The sequence below is a fragment of the Pyxicephalus adspersus genome, chromosome 3 (genome assembly GCF_032062135.1).
Source record: "Pyxicephalus adspersus chromosome 3, UCB_Pads_2.0, whole genome shotgun sequence".
In the NCBI taxonomy this organism is placed as follows: domain Eukaryota; kingdom Metazoa; phylum Chordata; class Amphibia; order Anura; family Pyxicephalidae; genus Pyxicephalus; species Pyxicephalus adspersus.
The window spans coordinates 85,277,742-85,298,125 of NC_092860.1; the positions used below are offsets into that span (position 1 = coordinate 85,277,742).

The 20,384-nt window shown below is 37.5% G+C and overlaps 1 protein-coding gene across 1 annotated transcript in view; it reads right to left on the bottom strand.

Moving 5' to 3' along the window:
- The window catches only part of GPRIN3 (GPRIN family member 3), an 89,861-nt gene extending 74,533 nt beyond the window's left edge, over positions 1–15,328 (bottom strand). Inside the window, exon 1 of the mRNA XM_072405564.1 lies at positions 15,117–15,328. The gene's annotated coding sequence lies outside the window, so the exon portion shown is untranslated. The remainder of the gene's footprint in view (positions 1–15,116) is intronic.
- Positions 15,329–20,384: the final 5,056 nt, after the last annotated feature.

The window sequence follows — 20,384 nt, forward strand, 5'->3', positions numbered from 1 at the left end:
TATTTTCAGTGAATAATTCTCTACTAATATAGGTTTACTGGATGTCATATTCACTGCTTAATAAATAGACCCTTAAAACAAATTTACATACTTGAATAAGGTTTATCATTTTTTATAGACACATTAAGCTTTGATTTGTACATTGTTTAAATAAAAAAACTACTTTTTTATTTAGGCTAACATACACAGTTGTAAAAAAAACTTTGTACAAGTTGCATTCAATATCCAAATAAAGAACAAAAAAGGAAATGGGGAAAGAAGGGGGGGGGGCAAGAGGTAGTGAGTGGGCAGTCCCATATACTTCTGTACAATTGAAAATATTCCATAACCTCATTCTTTCAAGTGGCCTATTCACAAACCCTTAAAATTGCAAGGGAACCCAGTCCCAATACATTGTTACCTATATACCATGTAAAGCAGTGGCCTTCTCCTGTTAGGTGCGCCCTCCCCCTAGGGGGGGTCCTTCTCCTGGCCCCACTCTGAGGTGCACCGGCCAGAGCCGCGGATCACCTAAATTTTCCACCGGTTGGCGAACACTGATGTGGAGTATTTGAATCATTCGAATATATGGGATCGCTTCTCAGAACTTGATACTTTAGCAATAAAATCATTTCACTGAATAAAAAAGCAGGTGATCTCATTATCATCCATTGTTTCAGCCTCTAGCATCCCTCTGTAAAAGACCATCTTCATAGAAGTGACCACTTGTTATAGGGTGATTGTGTGTGGAGCCATTTCTGCATAATAGCCCTTCTGGACGCCAGTAGGCAAATGCCCACCAAGCCCCTTTGGGCTTTCAAGCCCAGTGAGGGATGATCTTACCCCGATTATCCAAATAGGCATAAAAGGGGGCTGACAGGCCTCTGGATCCCCACGACATCAAAGATAAACAGCAAGTTTTGCCTTCAAACGGCTTTAATGTGCGAGTTCCAGAGACAGTGAATCACACTTTGGACAGCTGGCTCAGCCTCCCTGCATTGTGTCCACCTGGGGCCTAAAGAACTTCTTCTGCCTGATACATATATGCATGATTATAAACTGTGTTTCTCTCCATGTCTCATTATGTCCCCATGTCATGAACTTCCTTACCCTCTGGTACCCTATATTATTTTTGTCTACTATATACGAGTCTACTCTATTCTTCTATACCCAAATCCTGCTGCCATTTACGCAGGTTAGTCCTCTGCAAGGGTTTTGAAAATACACATTGTATCACTGGGTAGGTGGAGTAGATGGAAGGGATCAATAAGGTAAACAAACTGTCATAGCTGTTGTGGCTTAATACTACCTCAGGGTTTGGAATGTGGGCTTTGCACCAAACTCGATGTTTTATTTCAATGATCCTGATTTATTAAAGCTCTCCAAAACTGGAGAAGATACACTTTTACACTTTCCACAGTAAAGCGTGGTGATCCAACAAACCTGCAATGGACATTCAGCAAACATTTACTGCAGGGGAATTTATCAATGTGATTTCAAATTTTTACCTGCAGCAAATGGTTGGTAAATGTCACCTGACTAATTGGTGATCCAGCAAACCTGGAATGGATCTGGTCCAGGATTTACAACATTTGCTAGCAAATAGCAAATGACTTTCAAGAAAACTATTCCATATTTGCTGGATCACCCAGCTTCGCTGGTCAAAGTGTATCCTTTCCAGCCTTGGAGAGCTTTACTAAATCAGGACCATCATAACTCATTTATGTTAAAGTAAACTGATCAGTTACAAATAAGGATATTTACAGCTTCAAGGTTGCAGTTTTCTGCCAATAAGTTACATTGTTTTTAATGAAGTTTTTGGTTTGTTGGTTTGAGTTGACACAGTGATCACATCATTGGAAATGACTTGAATTGGTCTGCGGGATCTGGGTTTTTAATAGCAGCTGGGATTGAGAGCCACCAGTTCATGCTTCACTGTTCAGCTATCAATTACAGCTGTCACTGACAACTCCCCACGATCAAAAGGGAAAAACATTTATAAATCTATCCTATACACAGGCACCATGCTGTTTTAACACAGGTGGAAGGTGTGAAGAGGGTAAACATGTAGAGGGTGATGGTTTGGGGGTTAAATATATATAAAATAGCTATGCTTAGGCAATCTGTAGACAAGCATTTTCCTGATTAAACTAGGATGTGGGTTGTTACAACCAAATAAATGCAGTAAAAGAATCCAGCCAAGCAGCTAAAGGTAGGGGCTGACAAGAGGAACTATGGCACAGCGGGCACCTGCCATCCAATACACAATTAGGTATGCTGAATTAAGGTATTCTGCCAGAAGACACCAGAGTAAGGGCTCACGACCTGCTATAGAGGTGTGTCTTCTCTGTCGTTTGCACTGAGCCTTTATAAGAATATTTTTTTTCAAGCATAATATTTGCTTTAATCAGGGATAATTTATCCCCCTTGGCAACAAATATAATAATGGTACTGGGAGCTCCACTGTAAGGATTACCTAATTTACTAAATTATATGAATAAATGTGAACATGGTAATCATGAAACCTGGGTTATATGACACTGCAAATCACGCTGCTGCTGCATTATTATGTGTGTACAGCAACCTGTAATCATTATTTTTTTATTTAAAAAGTGTTAACATATTATGCAGTCCTGTACGCAGAATAGGGTGCAGATGACAAACCTGCATACATTACATGTACAAACAATCACACAGGAAGAGGAGAGCCCAATCAAGTTTATAACCTATGAGGTGGGGAAGCATAGCATGCAGTATATAGGGGTGATAAATGGTTGCCAAATAATGATGATTAGTAGGGGGAGGAAGATGGGTAGGCAAGTTTAAAATAGAGGGTTTTCAAAGCTTTCTGAATGCTTTAGATAGTCACAAGACTTTGACTAGTTACATGACCACAGGTTCACCTACCTACTATTTTTTCCATTTATTTGAAAGCAAGCAGAACTTAACATGATTATAAAGCTTTAAACTATGCAGCATGTATTTTTTTGACCCTTAGACTTTATTTGTAGCCACCAATGTGAAAAGTTTACAACTCAAATAAACACATAAATAATAAAACACAACTCACTCTATATGAAAGCAACACTGTGAGACTCAATGGACAAGAGACACATGCTCCTGGGTTTACTTTCAGTTGACTGATGTTTTATTTTTTGTCTTTGTTTAGCTTTTCATGCAATCAATTATTTACAGATTTTATTTCTGTATGGGTGCTCTTCTGAATGCCTATGGCATGGTGTTTGCTTCATGGTATGCTGAAAGGAGATCCATATTTTGCTTTTCAAATGACACCCCTTTAATCTAACCATTTATCTTCCGAGGTGGCTTAAAAAGCTGTTTGCATAATTCCTGTGTTTTAATACTCATTCATCCATAAAGACAGGCCTAGCAATTGACAAATCATCTGAGTCAATCATATCCAAACACCCCTAAGCCCTTACTAAAGATATTTATGTGCGCATTCACCAGCCAGACTTATCAAATGCTTTTTTAGACTCTGTTAAAGCTTAGATTACACAGGCTTCCTACCGCTCCTTGTTTTTCTGCTGTCAATACCTGTTGGTTTTACTGAACCAGATACATCGAAAGTGACAACCCAACCTCAAAGGATTTTTCCTTCAGTGTGAATACATGAAGGCACCAATTTACCTTGGTCAAGAAATGTGTTGTTACAGTAGGTAAACATCATGTCCAAACAAAAAGAATAATACAAAATAAAATAATCATGCAATCAGAAAATAATTACAGAATTCTGTAAATCTAATTACAAAACTATTTTTTTAAACATTCTAAGATATAGTCAATTGGGTAGAAACAAATAATATGTGCACTGTCATCCCATTCCTGTCTTTGTTTTAAACTTTTAGGAGTATATTACTAACACAGTGGGCCTGATTTATTAAAGCTCTCCAAGGCTGGAGTGGATAAACTTTCATCTGTGAAGCTGGGTGATTCAGCAAACCTGGAATGGAGTTCTTAAATGTAATTTGCTAATGTTAGCAAATGTTTGCAATCCTGGATCAGATGTATTCCAGGTTTGCTGAATCACCCAGCTGGATCACAAATGTAACATTTACCAAACATTTTCTGGAGGTGAAATGTTTAAATTACATTGATAATTTCCCCTGCAGTGAGTGTTTTGTGAATGTCAGCTTTGTTGCCTTAATATTATGTCTTCTGTTATACCCTTTATAGCAAAAGTTCTAGTAAAGATTAGGGTTATAAAATAGGCAGGAAGAAGCTGTAGGTGGCCCCTATATTGTGACCCAACACTTTAAAAAACCCAAAAACAGCCGGACGGTAACTGAATAGTTCTGGTTGTGCGCCCGGCTAAACGGGGCTGGGGAGAACACTGAAGGTCTACAAAATCAGGTCCACTCAATTGTTTACATAGAAGGACCAGAGCCAGGGTATACAGCCAGCAGTGGTAAGTATACTCCAGATAGCAAGTTAATCTACATTTCTTAAGTACAGATGAGGAACAATAGATACCTGCACTTATCCTTAAGACACCCATGGGACTGTATATTGTTTACTTGTAACCCCACTGTATATACAACCAAGGATTTATTCCAAACTCTGCCATACATATTAAAATTGTAAGATTTATTCTTAGTTTATTACGCATACTTAGGAAGGCAATTGCCCATGATAACAATCTGTATATATGCAAAAATGCCTGGGACTTTAATGGTATGTAAATGAAATTGTCAGATTCACCTCCAAAAATATTGTCTAAAAATATTCCTTTATTTTAACATGAACCATCAAAACAAAAGCATTATTTACCAGCATATAGTTATCATCTTAAGTACTAAGGCACCAACTCATATTTACCTCAATGAGCAATTCAACCAGAATGGTCCAATGATAATATAATAAATGAGTCTTGTTCACTCTCCCTGTAACCAAGTTATCTTGTAACATTTGAATACCTAAGTCATGTAAATCATTGCTGCTATTTGAATTATGGTACAAGAGTTTATCAGTCCATAATTAAATTGCCTTTTCCCTAAACAAGAAGGTGACATGAACATGTCTGAAAGAAATTTGCCACTACTTCAGTCTAGCTTTCCATCTTCTAAGCTTTGTAAAAGTTACCTCAATATTCTGGAATCTGATTTGCAAAATTGGAGCTGCTTTAATTAGCGAAAAAAAACGCTGCCCCTTTGGCATATCTTATCATGTATTTCTGTTCTATAAAACCTTCCTCTGTGAGAACTTAGGGGGATGCTAACTGAGCTAGGGAACACCTTTGCATCTAACTGCAGTTTACATGTGTTTAGGTGTGTTATACATGCTTTACCACTGAAATTTTCATTCAATGTAACATGTAGTGTAACATGCATTTTAATGAAAGCTCATCAAAGATGCAACAAGAGGGATTTTTGTGTAGAGTATCACAAATAAAATGCACTATAGTGAACAGTTTCTTAACTATAGGAAAATAACAGCAGCAGCCATATAAACCTAGTGAGTGGGACAGGCAACCATGAAAGAGAAATTATAGGATAAAATAGGATTTTATGCACATGGCTAAAGCAGATTGTGGTGAGGTTCCTGAAAGTTGCTTTTGACTGTGTGGATACTGTTTAGGTTTTTATCCCGCGACCACATTTGTGTACAAATGGGATGCCCACAGTGTGGTTTACCTCTCCCAGTTGCACAACAGAATTTTGCTGTGTGTCTGGGAGCTGCCAGCTGCGCTATTTCCCAATATAGGTTTAAAGACTCCTTACTCTAATTTTCATTCTTATTACAGTACTTGATGAGCCAGAGAAGCAGTTTTTTTGCAACAGAAACATTTTCCCAACAAAAGAATCGCTGAAATCAAACTTCCATGATGTCTTCAGGGTCATATTTAGATATCAAACTTAGATCTATGGACTGGTCACACAAGAAGGGTAACACCCCTTTTATATTCTCTGCCTATTTTATAAAATAAATAACACCAACTGTGCTATTGTGGTCTACTTTATATGTGGAACAACTGTTCAATGGTACGAGACACAAAACAACAAAAATGTTTCCTGAAAGTTAATGGGCCTGCTGACTCCTCTCATCATAACCTTTATGCAGCAATAAGAAGAACTGAAAGAGAGGGGTCAAAACACATTACAAATAATACAAAATAGTGTACAGTGAACAGAAATATACCAGTGTGACAAATACTTAGAACTACTGTATCCCCTTCCTCCTGCATTTGAAGCATTCTGAGAGGTGAGGTGTCTTTTGATTCTTAAGAATCTAGACAAAAATTGCTATAGTAGAAAAGAAGATGGATCTTGGCAGGTCCTATGGCCAAACTGAATCTTTAATGTATACTTTTTTGGGTGAGGTCCTTAAGTCCCCTAATTCCCGATTACTTTCACCATATTTGCTTACTCAGGGGAGTTTGAGACATACATAGACTACTAGATCAAGCACATAGTAAATAGGTAACATACAGTAGGTTAAATAAGTACATAGTATTCAAATATCTTACCAGTATGTCAGCTTGGTTACTGCCATATATGTCACAGTATAAAATTCATGATATAAGCAATGATCTATATAAAAGCTTTACTAGGGTTAAAATATTACCCTCAGACTCTTATGTAACCATATTGACAACAACAATCAACACCTTAGTGAGTGAAAAGTACACCAATAGTTTAATATCTAGAAATATAATGTAATAATGTCAAGTACTAATCTAGTGTAGTAGGTAGTTGTTATGCTATGTATCATAGAAACTTAATTGAAGGACGACAAGATATGGTGGTAATGATGTGATTCAAGGTAGGGGCCTATTTGAGGCCAATAGTATCTAAATAGAACAGTGGAAATATGTCATATCAATAATAAAATATAAAATCATGTATATACAATATGTATTAGTACATCTACATGTGAATCTTTTAATTGTTGAATCAAAAGTGCTTACCATTAAAATGGGAGTTCAACCTAATCACATATTATTGTGGTAGGGATGTTAAGTTGTTCCTGGTATACATTGACACATTTCCCAAAAGTTGCAACTTCTGGAAACACATTAAGGGGTATGGTATGTTTAGCCATAAATGCCCAGAAGTGGTCATAACAGTAAATCAAATATAGAAAAATATTTAACTATTACATAAAAATATATTTTAAACTTCGCATTTTGAAATATAAGGCCTCCCTGGAGCATCCTATCAGATCACACAGCTCAACAAAAAAAAATTCACTTGCCAAGGATTTTTTAATATATTTCAGTGTATTTCAGGTCTGCTAATATTAGAAATGATATCAGTTTCATTTAATTCACTCTAGTTCTTGTGATATAGGAATCGGAAAAAACAATTTTACCAACACCAAATGTTAACATAGCATATTATTATTATCAATCTTTATTTACACTGATGTTTTGCATTTTATATAATAAATGTAGCATTATTTTCATGAATTTCTTTTTTTACAGAAATATGAGTTCTTGAAGAAGAAGTTGTGTAAATGACCCTGATGTATTTTGCTACTTTTGTGATAAATAGTCTCATCAAAAACAGAGAAACACTAAAGAATGTGTGAAACAAGCATATCTTGCATATTTTGGTAATAAACTGGGGGACCAAGATAAGTATTGGGCTCCCCATATGGTACGCAAAACTTGTGTAGAGTGTCTACATCAGTGAATAATTGGAAAACTGAAAAGTTGGAAATTTGGTGTACCCATGGTATGGCGAGAGCCCAAAAATCCTCATAATGATTGTTATTATTGTGCTGTGAATGTAAAAGGTTTCATCGTGGCAGTGGCAGTACCCTGATTTGGAATCAGCAAGACAACCTGTGCCGCATGGTGTTGATGTTTCCATACCAGTGTTCAGTACACTCCCTGATATTCCTGTATCCAACATGGAGGATATACACGGTTTGGAGTGTAATCCAGGAGTTAGCAGTGGAAGTGAATATGAAGAAAGTGTTTCATCAAACGGGCAGTTCTCCCAAAAAGAGCTCATTGATTTAATATGTGACCTAAGTCTGTCAAAACAAGGGTCTGAACTTTTAGCATCCAGGCTAAAAGAAAAGAACTGTCTGAGACCGGAAGTTAATATAACGGTTTATAGGAAAATAGAGATGATACTCCTACCATATTTCAGTGAAGATGGAGACTTTGTGTACTGTTGTAACATTCCTGGACTACTAGGCCATATGGGAATACCAGAATACTGAGCAGAAGACTGGCGGCTTTTCATAGACAGTTCCACTCGAAGTTTGAAATCTGTTTTACTGCAAAATGGCAACTGCTATGCATCAATTCCAATTGGTCACTCAACAAAACTTAAAGAAGAATATGAAAATATCGAAATGGTCTTACAGAAGTTTGTTATCATGAACACCAATGGTCCATATGTGTTGATTTAAAAATGGTGAACTTCCTACATGGAAAGCAAAATGGATACACAAAGTACCCATGTTTCACCTGCCTGTGGGATAGTAGAGCAATGCTGGATCACTGGAAAAAAGTGACATGGCCTCCAAGGAAAAACGGTGGGATTAGTGAAACAAGGGAAAAAGGACGGTGATTTCTTCAAATACATTCATAGATTTTTTTCCAAAATTGTTTACTGAAAAATTTAAAACAGGAATTTTTGATGGACCCCAGATTTAGAAACTGATGATTCAAATTTCACAAGTTACATGACTGATACTGAAGCTTCTGCCTGGCCCAGCTATGTCATGGTTGTCAAAAACTTCTTGGGTAACCATAAAGCACAAAGTTATGAAGAACTGGTATAAAAGTTGTTTAAACTTTAAAAATGTGAGTGCTACTATGAGCATAAAGGTACACTATCTCCATAGCTATTTGCAAAAATGTCCAGAAAACCTTGGTGATTGCAGTGAGGAACAAGGGGAGAGGTTCCATCAAGATATAAAGGTGATGGAAGAAAGATATCAGGGCAGATGGGATAGACACATGATGGCAGACTACTGCTGGAGCCTTCAACGTGATTGTCCTGACCATCAGCATAAAAGGAAAGCTTAAAAACGTTTTTCAATTACTTCTTTGTAATTAGTTCTGTAAATATACTGAATATATAATAAATTGACATTAAGTATTTCAAAAATCTAATTTTGTATACATAGGCATATCTAGTTTATTTTTCATGTTTCATTAGTTTTCTATGAGGTTATTATTGAGGTCATTATATTAAAAAGTAGAGCCAATCTAGCAAAACAAATACCATATATAGAATCTGTGCATCAAACTTAACCTAAAATGACTTTAATCTGTTTGGCAAGAAAATGTTTGTTGACCAGTGTTATCAATCTTGCTTTAGTATTAGTCGAAATATAGGCAATAACAGATTCTGGGGAACTCTTTTTAAAACAATAGCCAATGCTGTGCTGCAAGAGGGTTGTTATCAAAATGGCAGAGAAGGGTGAAAGTAGCCATGGTAATATCTGTCTGCAAGCCTGTTGTGCTGGGCCTTGTGGGTCTTGCCCTACATGTACTATAGAACTGACTTCTGCTGTTACACAATGTAGGCTTTCTGTGAATACCTCCCTGGGGCTACTTGGAGCAGCCAAAATTGGACTAGGCCAAGTCCTGCATGAGTTCCTTATACAGCAGACTTGTAGCTACTGGTTGCTAAGCAACTGATGCTGCAGATCTGTGCTAAGCGGACTGTCAAAATAAGTTTCAAAAGCTACCAGAAACATCGTCTCCACCATAAATGGCAAAACCAATACCTTGTATAATGAATAAATTATTAAAATAACAAATGTATAAACAGATACATCACATAATAAGCATAAAATATAATAAACACTTGCATAATGAAACCTTGGTTATGTGTTGATTAATATTTTTTAATTACATAGTAATATTAAACCCGTTTGCACCGAAAAGAGGTAATACAATTTTATGTTTGGAAAATATTATTTTCTAGCATTCGTTTTCAAAATAATTTATGTTGATCATACATAATGATAACTATTACAGCAACACGGAAAACCACAATTCAACGAAACGATCTTCGAGTAGAAAAAAATATGGGTATTCATACAGATTCTGGTGGATAACCTGTCAAATTCTTTATACACAAGGACCAGGTAAATAGGTAGTCCATGTTTGGTGTCGTCATTATCCTTAACTACAACAAACCCCCATGTCCCTACAGGAAGCAGCAACCATGTGAATGTAGTCAGGAAGAACACAACCATGGAGCATCAATAAGTATTTTATGTTTTTGATACCGTTTATTCATGCTGTCTGAGACTTCACTTATGCCTCAGCAACAAAAATATGAGACTGAAGCTTTCTATGAAAATACACTTCCAATGTACCCACTTGCATTCATCAATCAGTGTGTAAAAGGGCAAGCAACACTAATTAAATACAATGGTTGTTTTATTGTAGTTACTAAGTTGTTTATTCGTAGATCACACAAACAGTAGCAATCATACAAGTTAATTCATTTGATGTATTATTATTATTATACAGTATTTATATAGTGCCAACATATTATGCAGTGCTGTACAAAGTCCATAGTCATGTCACTAGCTGTCCCTCTAGGGGGCTCACAAATGTCCCTACTATACTCATATGTCATTAATGCAGTCTAAGACCAATGTTGGGGGGGAGCCAATTAACCTAACTGCATGTTTTTGGGATGTAGGAGGAAACCGGTAGAACCCACGCAAACACAGGGAGAACTTGCAAACTCCATGCAGATAGTGTCTTGGCGGAGATTTGAACCTGGGATCAGCACTGCAATGGCTAGAGTTCTAGCCTCTGAGCCACCATGATGCCATGTTTTTCTTTTTAACCTATTAAACCAAATATTCATTGCCATGGGAAACAATCTTTCATGATTGTTTCCAATATTAGCTGAAGGAACATGAGCTGTACACATGAAGCGCTTTTGTTCTTTGGGGGGTGATGAGCACCCCACTGTGCTCCCCTCCATATTAATGCACAACAGTCATTCACAATCAGTTATTTATCAATCTGCCATAAACTACTGTCTTTCCATTTAAAAAAAAAAAAAAAGAATAACACCGTTCAAAAGAAAAAACATATGTATTTCTTTTTTTTTTTGTCTTAAATCTTAGTTATCTTGTTTTCTTAATTAAGGACAAAATAGGTATCCAATAGTCTGACCCTTATGTGGCTAGCAGGTATGAAACAAAATCCTCTGCATTTCAGAAATGTATTTATATTCTGCAAGAAACAACTAAAAAGAGCTGATAAAATATCAAGCTTATCATATCATATACTGCTGGTGTTGTGACAGCTACAGATAAATCTCTTACGGAAACTTAAAGTGAACCCACGTTTTGTTCATACAGGGCAAAGCAACATGTTCAGCTAACTGCTCCCCTCATCATATTTACATACTAACCTTCCTGCTGCTACATACTGCTGTAAGGAGAAAAAAGGAAGTATGTTTGGCTAGACAGGAATAACTGCAAGCACAAAAATATTGGATAAATACATCTTAGTGAAATTAATGTACATACATTCTGGTATGCTCTAAACAATTTTTAATTGAATTATTGTATTCTTTCACGATCCTTTCCAACGACTAACGACTGCACGATGCATGATCGAGTGCTACACATACAACACCGTTCTGCTCTATGGGAAGGGGAGGGGGTAGAACGACGGAGCGACACCCTGCTGCACTCTCCCCCCCTTCACTTTCATTAAGATTGTTTATCGTCCATGGACCTGCCAGGACGGTCTTTTCTTACTTTTCTTTTGTTGTTCTGTTTGTGTTATGTTTTGTGTTACTTTTGTTGTGTTATGTTATGACATTTTAAAATGGACATAACCTGTCTTTATATTGTTCGTTGTAACTTGCTACTTTTGCATTATTATGGCTATTAAACTATTAAACTATAAAGAGCAGAAAAGAAACAACTCAAATTAAAGTCTTTACTATAGGTGTGTGATTTAGGAGGATATGACAATTAGTGTTATTGCAAAATACTGCCTATGTGTCTCTTATTAGGCATAGCAATTCTATGTGGGTGTGGGTGTAAATCAGTTCTCATAAAAGTTAATTGGGTATAAATGAATCTTTCATAGTTCAGCTCACCTGTCCATCCTGTTTAAAATTTGGAATTCAACCAAATAATCTGCCAGGCATGTCATTACGGATGAGAAGCTAAAATTGCTTGCTGAACTAGCTCTAATGTTTCTTGAAACAACATGTCTCAGGATCATGAATACGTATTATCAACCTAAAGGAGTATTCTGGTTTTATATTTAGCATCAGCCAAATGTACATTATAGTGCAATAAACATTTCATTTAGGTGGATCTTTTAGTAACTTCACAAGTCTGCTTAAATAATTAATACCATGTCAAGATATAGCATTGTTATTTTTTTTTCATTAAAAAGCCAACCCTGAGCTCATGTGGCACATTTCAGCAATAAGTCTAATGCATGGCTTAAAGGGAACCTGTTACCAGACTATGCACACTAAAATATTTGCATATACTGATCAAGAAGTAAAATCACTTTAAAACAAAAACACCCTCTTTTAGCTCTTTTTCTATAAGCATCTTGGAGAAACTCTGTTGAAATTCAGTTTACAACACTAGAATCAGAATCTAATCTATTTTGTGAGCATATCTTGGCAGCCGAACAGCTTCAGGTGTTTCTAAGCTGTTTAAAACCAACTGAAACAAACTTTAGTATCTATGTAGCGATCTTTGAAAATGTATTATTTCATATTACAATCAGCTAGGTGGATAGTGCTTTTATGCTTTTATGTTCATAGCACAGGTGCATCATAAAAAGGACTAAGAGCTCAAACATTTTTGCCACTGACACCTTTATCAGTGGAATAAACTTTAAGAAAATTGCTATTGTATAGAACTGATTCATGTATTCCCTTTATGTATTGTTTTCTATGTCTTAACTACCTGCAATAGGGTTCATACAAAAACTCATACCCAACCTGCTCATGTTCCATTACAATGCCTATGGAGGAACTATAAGTATTTAGGTTCATCCACAGAACTGCTGTCATAATACTTTTAATAATAGTAATACAGCTCCGTGTACAGTGTATGTGTATGAACTGCTAATGCACAATCCTGTGCAGAGCTGTGCCATAATCACTATGTAGGTTGATGACAGTGCCAGCAAAATCCAATGCTGGTCCCATTCAGTTCAGTGAAGCACACAAAGACAAAAGATTTGCTACTTGTTTATTTGTATGGACCCGTTCAATGTAATTAGCTCAAGTGAAAGGAAGTGCTCAGGAATGCATTATGTGTAGGAAGCCAAACTGGCATATTTGCTGCATATTAAAACAAACATTTCCCCTTATTAATACAATTAAGATGCATAATTCTATGGTATTAATATTAAACAGGATTTATATCGCGCCAACATATTACACAGTGCTGTACATTAAATAGGCATTGCAAATAACAGATAGTGACACAGGAGGAGAGGACCCTGCCCTGAAGAGCTTACAATCTGGCAGTAATTAAAAAAGAATAATAAAGTACCAATGGCCTTCTTTGAATTTGCTTCATCCAGCAGTGCAGGGCTATTTTAAATAATACATTATTGTATACTATGCTATGATGGCAACAAGTTCAACATGCATATTGCAGCATTTTCATTAACGCCTTTTGAGCTAGGAAACATCAACACACAAAATGATCCCTCACATAATAGTCTCTTATTCTTTAACACTGTAGATCAGAAGACAATCAGGAATTTAAAACAGTCAAACACACAACTTCTAATTTCATACCTTTTTACCATATATATCTTTTGTTTTACTGACTCCTTTCATAAGTGCAATTACACATGAAGCAGATATACTACTTTCATTAAAGCTGACAAAATACTTTTTCCCTATTGCATTAGGTCCCCCTCCCCAAGGGTTAATAGTTTGTTTTGTCTAGGAGATGAAATCCCTGCTTTCATAGCTGCCGGTGCTATAGTTCCACTTCTCTGGTCAAACGCTGCCATGGCAGAAGCCTCACTGCCTCATGAATCTGACCGCTGACGTCACCCCTACAAGTCTATGATACTTACATTGTACAGAAAGACATTGAGATCCCGCCTACAAATTGGAGCGCCAGATTGCGGAAGAGAGCCCTGATGGCTGCAGGAGCAAGGAATAATTAAGTCTTTCTCTGAAAGCATCATCACCTATACAGAACAAGATATTAACCCTTGCAATAGAGAAGGGGAATCAAAGCATGAGAAGTATTTTAGCTGGAGTTCATCTTTAGGATTTAGTTTTTGGTATAAATGTATAAACACTGGTATCATAAAAGCCCTAAGGAATGATATAAACTTTGTAGTGCTATAATACACACTAATATGACGATCCTTATTTATACCATGTTTTTTTTAAATAAATAACCATTTAGTAAATAAATAAGGAATTTCATCCCAAGCTTAAAATGTATTTATAAAGCAGTGTGAGTAATCAATTACTATAAGTAGTTCTCATTAGTGTGCAAATGGTGATGTAAACTGCAATCAAGAATAGAAAGTAAACTTTTTTTCCCCAATAAACACAGCTGGCAGACCAAAATTCAATTCCTATGGTGAATTAGAGATGTGTGATGGGCATAAAATCCTTTGTTATTGTCTGCACAGCAGGCGATCCCACAGAGCTTAGTACATCCCAACCTAGACAACATTCACATAGACTTCCTGCATGTCAGTGTGGTCCATAGAGAATTCATGTAACCAGGTAAACAGAAGGAGCCATCCTTTACAAGCTAGCTTGGAGAACAATAATGAGAGATGTTTATTGATAAAGCCATTGTATGGAGAGGATGTAATATGCACCAGATGAACCTGATGACTCCCAATGTCTATGGTCCCTCTGTCACTAGCCATTAGCATTCCCTAGCACATCCTAGCACACTGCAGACAATACTGCACACAATACTGCACACAAGCAATGCATCACACTGCAATTAGGACACATCACATTGATGATCACACCTCCACCTGCATAGTGATGGATGCAGCTCTATGTATAATGACAATATGCTTGTGTTATGTGTGCATGTGTTGCTGCACAATCCCATATACAGTGTCATCAAATGTAGCAATTATTGGTAGTAATGTTTTCTTGTTATTAGATCTAATCAGCATTAGGGGATGAAAACATCTGTCTTACCCTCAATCCTGCACACAGGGAAGCCGGCATTGACCTTGTAGAGAAATTCATCATCAGCCACAAGACGTTCTGTTACTGTATATGATAATCCAATAGTGATTGGAGGTGTCAGTGATGAGATCGTAGCTCGGACTTGCCGTCCATGGATGGCAGAGAGATGCGGAGAAGCAGCATATGTTGTAGGGAGGAGGATGTCCCTGCTCCCCGGTAATGATCTCTCGATGTCCTATTACTGCTCGTACGAGCGTCTCTCCTGGAGTGAGCACAGAGGAGCTCGGGCTGATGGCACGCCCCCCACTGGTGATGAGGTGCTGCTGCTAATGGCTGGCAGGGGAGGGTTCTTGTCAGGGCTCTGCTACTACAGTGTGTGTGAATACCAGCTCTAACATTCACTTCACAATGACATTGTATCAATCACCTGAATAATATATATGTGACCAGCTGGGGTGCAGAGAGGGGGCACACAGGGCAGGTGGGGTATTTATTGGAGGGCAAGCTGGAAGAACACAATTCACCTCATGGGGCTCCTGAGAGAACTAGGAGTCCCAGCAAGCAGTCAGTCCTGGGATACCAATTAGTTATAATCACTGCCACAAGCATGAGGAGCCCCTAGGCAAGTCTGAGGGCCAAGCATGACAGGCACTACAGAGCCCAGCAGTCCTCTAGGTATAAATACAATGGTGGCACTACAGGTTTTTAGCAGGTCTGTTAAGGAAAGGCACCACAGATTCCAGCAGCTCTCTGCCTGTCATGCTAGGGATGGCAGAACAGTAACTTAACAAGTCTGCCTGGGAATGGCACTACTGCAAACAGTACTGTGCTTGTTAAGTTGGTGTAAGGCTGGCCACTCCATAATGAATCCTTTAAGCATGAAAACAGAGCCCCGGCTCAGCACAGTTTGGAGAAGAGTGCCCCTTCCACACACATTATAGGCTTGTTTAGACTGCAGGAACAGTGGTACCTATGGGATTTCTATATGTACACTGCTCAGTGTGCAGCCATGAATGTGTGTGGCTGATCTTTAGGTCTGCTGGGATTTATGTCTAGGTATACACTGGAGAACCAATGCTGATGGGTATTGGCACCAAAGATTAATGTGAGGCCGACACTTCAGATGTGGCAAACCTCGGTGATGAATGGGGGGAGAAAAGAGAATAAGGATTAAGAAAGAAGATTCCAGCTACAACCCTCTACTTCCTTTTGAACATGCACCAGCCAGTGTGCCTCACAGGATGCCCGCCTGGCACATGGGTAGACCATATATAGCTTTTACAGATCGTTCAGACAGATTGATCGGTCAGCATTTTGGTGTTAGTCACACTGTCTATACTGGACAGTGAAACTGTGAGCAAAGCAAGGCTCAATCGTCATAAGGGCCCATTGTCCCCTAAAACCTGACTCATCCAAGTAATGTGATTATGGTCAGGTATAACAGTGATGCAGATACTGATTGTTTTCAAATCCACTAGAAATAAAGCATGGCACATCCCAAAAGTATGGTAGGACCACAGAAAAAGAGAAGGATGTGTGGGACTTAGGCATTTACAATAAACATATCAATAAAATAAACTAGTTTATTATTTATATAATAGTAACTTCAGGAGCTGGCATGGGGGAAAATCTAGAAGTAATATTACCATTGCTCCTGCCTTTTTTGGGCCTTTTCAACTGCTGCAAGTTTTCCTATGGCATCCCCCCTAGGATAGCCTTCTCCTCCTCATACTAGATAACCCATGGGCTCTTACTGACAATCCCAGGGGGTTATGGTTATTCTTCCTGATAGTAACTGGACAGGGTCCACACCTGACCATTCCCAATAGCAGGCACTTCCCAGCGTCCTGATTGGCTGTTCCTTGGTAAGCCCTATGTAGCCAAGACTCAAATCCCTGGCCCTTTCCTAAAGTGTGCGTATGTGGATTTTGTCCCTTGGAGGCTACAAAGGTAGGAACAGGACTGTGTTCATGGCAGTTCCCTGTGTCATTGCCTAAATCCTGTTGATAGCAGGACAACAGGGCTTCTGTGAGGTTCTGACTGCAGGGGTCATTTAGGATTTCTGTTTGCACACTGCTCTGTGTGCAGCCGGGAAGGTCTGTATGTCTATATATCCTACAAATCCAAGGATCCTACCCTGACATAATTTTGATCTACTCGCTCCATGCCTAATTTCAGACTTAGGCATTTACAGGCTTTTCCTTAAGATCCCTATAAAATTATACTATCTCACACAAGCGTACAATAAAAAGTCATAAAAAATAATTTAAAACAATAAATAACTTCCTGGTTGATATCCTAGGATATGAATATTTTGTATATTTGGTGTGACAATATATAATATTTATTCAATGTATTTTTCCATAATATGATAAAGGTGCTGTGAAGCATAAATTAGGGAGCCGTCTTTGGATTATTTTTTTATTGTAGTATTTACAAATAAAGTTCTGGTCTCCAAGCAAACAGCCTAATACACAGGTAAATTTGTGTATATAAACTGTCTATATTTGTGTATATACCGGGCAAATAAGAGCATGCAAATGATAATTATACATTCATTATATGATTAGGCAACAGCCAAAATAACAAAATAAATATTAATAGTCTCTTAAAAGATACAATAATAAAATCAGCTTATTTGCAGTATTTACCTTAAAATCTGAGATTTTCCCATTTGTACTTTTAATTTGCATAGGTTGTCCTTGACCTGCCCCAGCCTGTGAATGGACAATAAAAGGAGAAGCAGCATAGTGATTAGCTTATATATCTGTTACTTTGCTTTCTTATCTTATCTTTTTTTTATTTTTAATATTGTGCTGCTTCTTTCCCTTAATTCCCAATCCTTCTGTCTAAGTAGGTCAAATAATACATATAAGGTGCCTACATTAAAATACATTTACTATTGTACTAACAACATACAGCATACAAAAATATTAACATTATTGAAATTAGGGGGGAAAAGAAAACAAATGGATACCAATAGACACCGTTTCAATTAGTGGAAGGGGCTTCAGGTCTCTTGAAGTCACATGGATTTTGAACTGACAGATAAATCATTAGCACTTTTCTTAGCACACTTTTCTTACAACACCTACATCAGCTGTCACCTCTGATCAAGAAACCATGTTACTTTGTTTGTTTTACCTCCTCACACCATTCTAGTACCAGCCAAATCAAATGAAGCTATCAAACAAACAGCTATTAACTAAACTTACTTTATACATAGCTTTTCCATTCAAGATCTGGAAGTTACTGTGGCCTGTGACAGACAGAAATATTTTCACCTGTAGTGCACGGCAATGTTGCTTTTATTTGTCCTGGCACAACAACCAGCATAAAATTCTCACATTACTCTGCTACTGTTTCAGATATAGTTATATGGATCCAGACTTATTCCCTGCCACTTCCACCACTTGACTGCAATATTTCAACTGCTTATAGGCAGGGAGCAGGGGGAAGGAGGTATTTTGTTCTCTCGGGCCAGTACTAATAAGGTATGTTGGGCTGGTGACCCTAAATAGAGGGTTAAGCAATCAAAGTCTGGACTAGAAGTGGACCCTGGCTTGAAGATTTGATTTTTCCCTTATCTACCCTGATCTGGTGACAACCTAGTTGCACATACCACCTGGCCCCCTTTCTTTCTCTACCTTTTGTGCATTGAAGGTTAAGAGGTTCAGCACTATGTACAGTGTTTTGTGTCCCTTTCCCACACATTCACTGCTGAAACACTGAAAAAAACCTACTATAAACGCAATAGTTGTATTTACCTGGGAAAACATTAGCAAACAGCACACTTTCACATTAAAATGCCTTGGGCAAATGTGTGATAAATATACATGACTTACTAGAATGCTCATAAATATGTCATATAGCACTTTGCAATAATTTAAGCTTGCTTCCTGTAGTGCTGGCTAAATATGGGTAAAGCTTAGATGTGTGACATGCCATCATGTAGCAGGTGTTTATCAATTCTGTATACTACTGATCCAAAGCTATTTGGTACACGTATCCTATTATATAGAGAGGTCTGTACACAAGGTAAGGAGCCTTATTTATTAAACTTTGCTCTCTAGTTTTTTTCTTAAACTAGAGAAGATACACTATCATGGGTGAACCTGGGTGATCCAGCAAACCTGGAATAGATTTGATCAAGGATCGAACACATTTGTCAGCTAAGAGCAAATGCTTTGATAAAATCCATTCCAGTTTTGCTGGATCACCTAGGGTTCACTGTATGATCCCATAATCTATCCTCTCCAGTCTTGGAGAGCTTTACTAAATCAGGCCCAAAGTGAGGGTTAAGACTGCAAGTGCATTTTTTTTTTTTACTCGATTATTCATAGCACTGGCAAGGCTATTCTTGGAGCCTAAAAAAATCTGATTTCCTGTCTAATCTTTTTTTTCCAGATTAGTGATTAGGCAGATAGGGAAGTCAGGATGAGTATAGTGATAGGAGCCACTATCAATTCAATCACCAAAGCCCAGCCCATCAACTCTAATCCTCATCCTGTTACCACCCGATATCTGCTCAGTACATTCAGTAGTGCCAGTTGTTTTACTGTAAATAAGATTTTCTTTTACCTATAGATAGGCTCAGTATCAAACACTAGCATAAATGTTCACTTTCCTATTTCTCATTAGGAGAATTACAGGTGGATAGACAAACAACCTTTATTAGTACTTGTTTAGGATGTTTTCTTTGCATAGTGTGGAATAGTTGGAACCTAGTCCATGATTTTACTACTGAATGTGTCCCTATTGGGAGGTTGCCCTTTAGTTTCTGTCCAAATGACACCCTGACACACAAGCGGACACTGAAAGGAAGAGTGGGAAATTCTTCACTCTACCAAACAAAAAAAGTTCTTTTAGTATAAAGTTAATTATTAATAACACCTTTGAAATTCACCAAATGCAAAGTTTGCCGTAGACCTAACTGAAGTCTACTGGGGACAAATCTTGCACATATATTTTGAAAATTTTTAGGATTAACAGGGAAACTGTTAGTGATCTGGGGACTACCATAGGGGAACAATAAATATATTAAATTTTATAATTAGAGAAAATGAAAAAAACAATGTTGGGCACCCTCAATAAAGATGCTTGGGTTTGCTGTGGTTCTTATCATCGAATCTAGAAGCCCTGTTTAATAAGGAGATGTCCAGATATTCACCCCCTTTATCTATCTATCTATCTATCTATCTATCTATCTATCTATCTATCTATCTATCTATCATGGTCACATCCACCAATTTTTTACTGTATCTAATGGACCTTAAA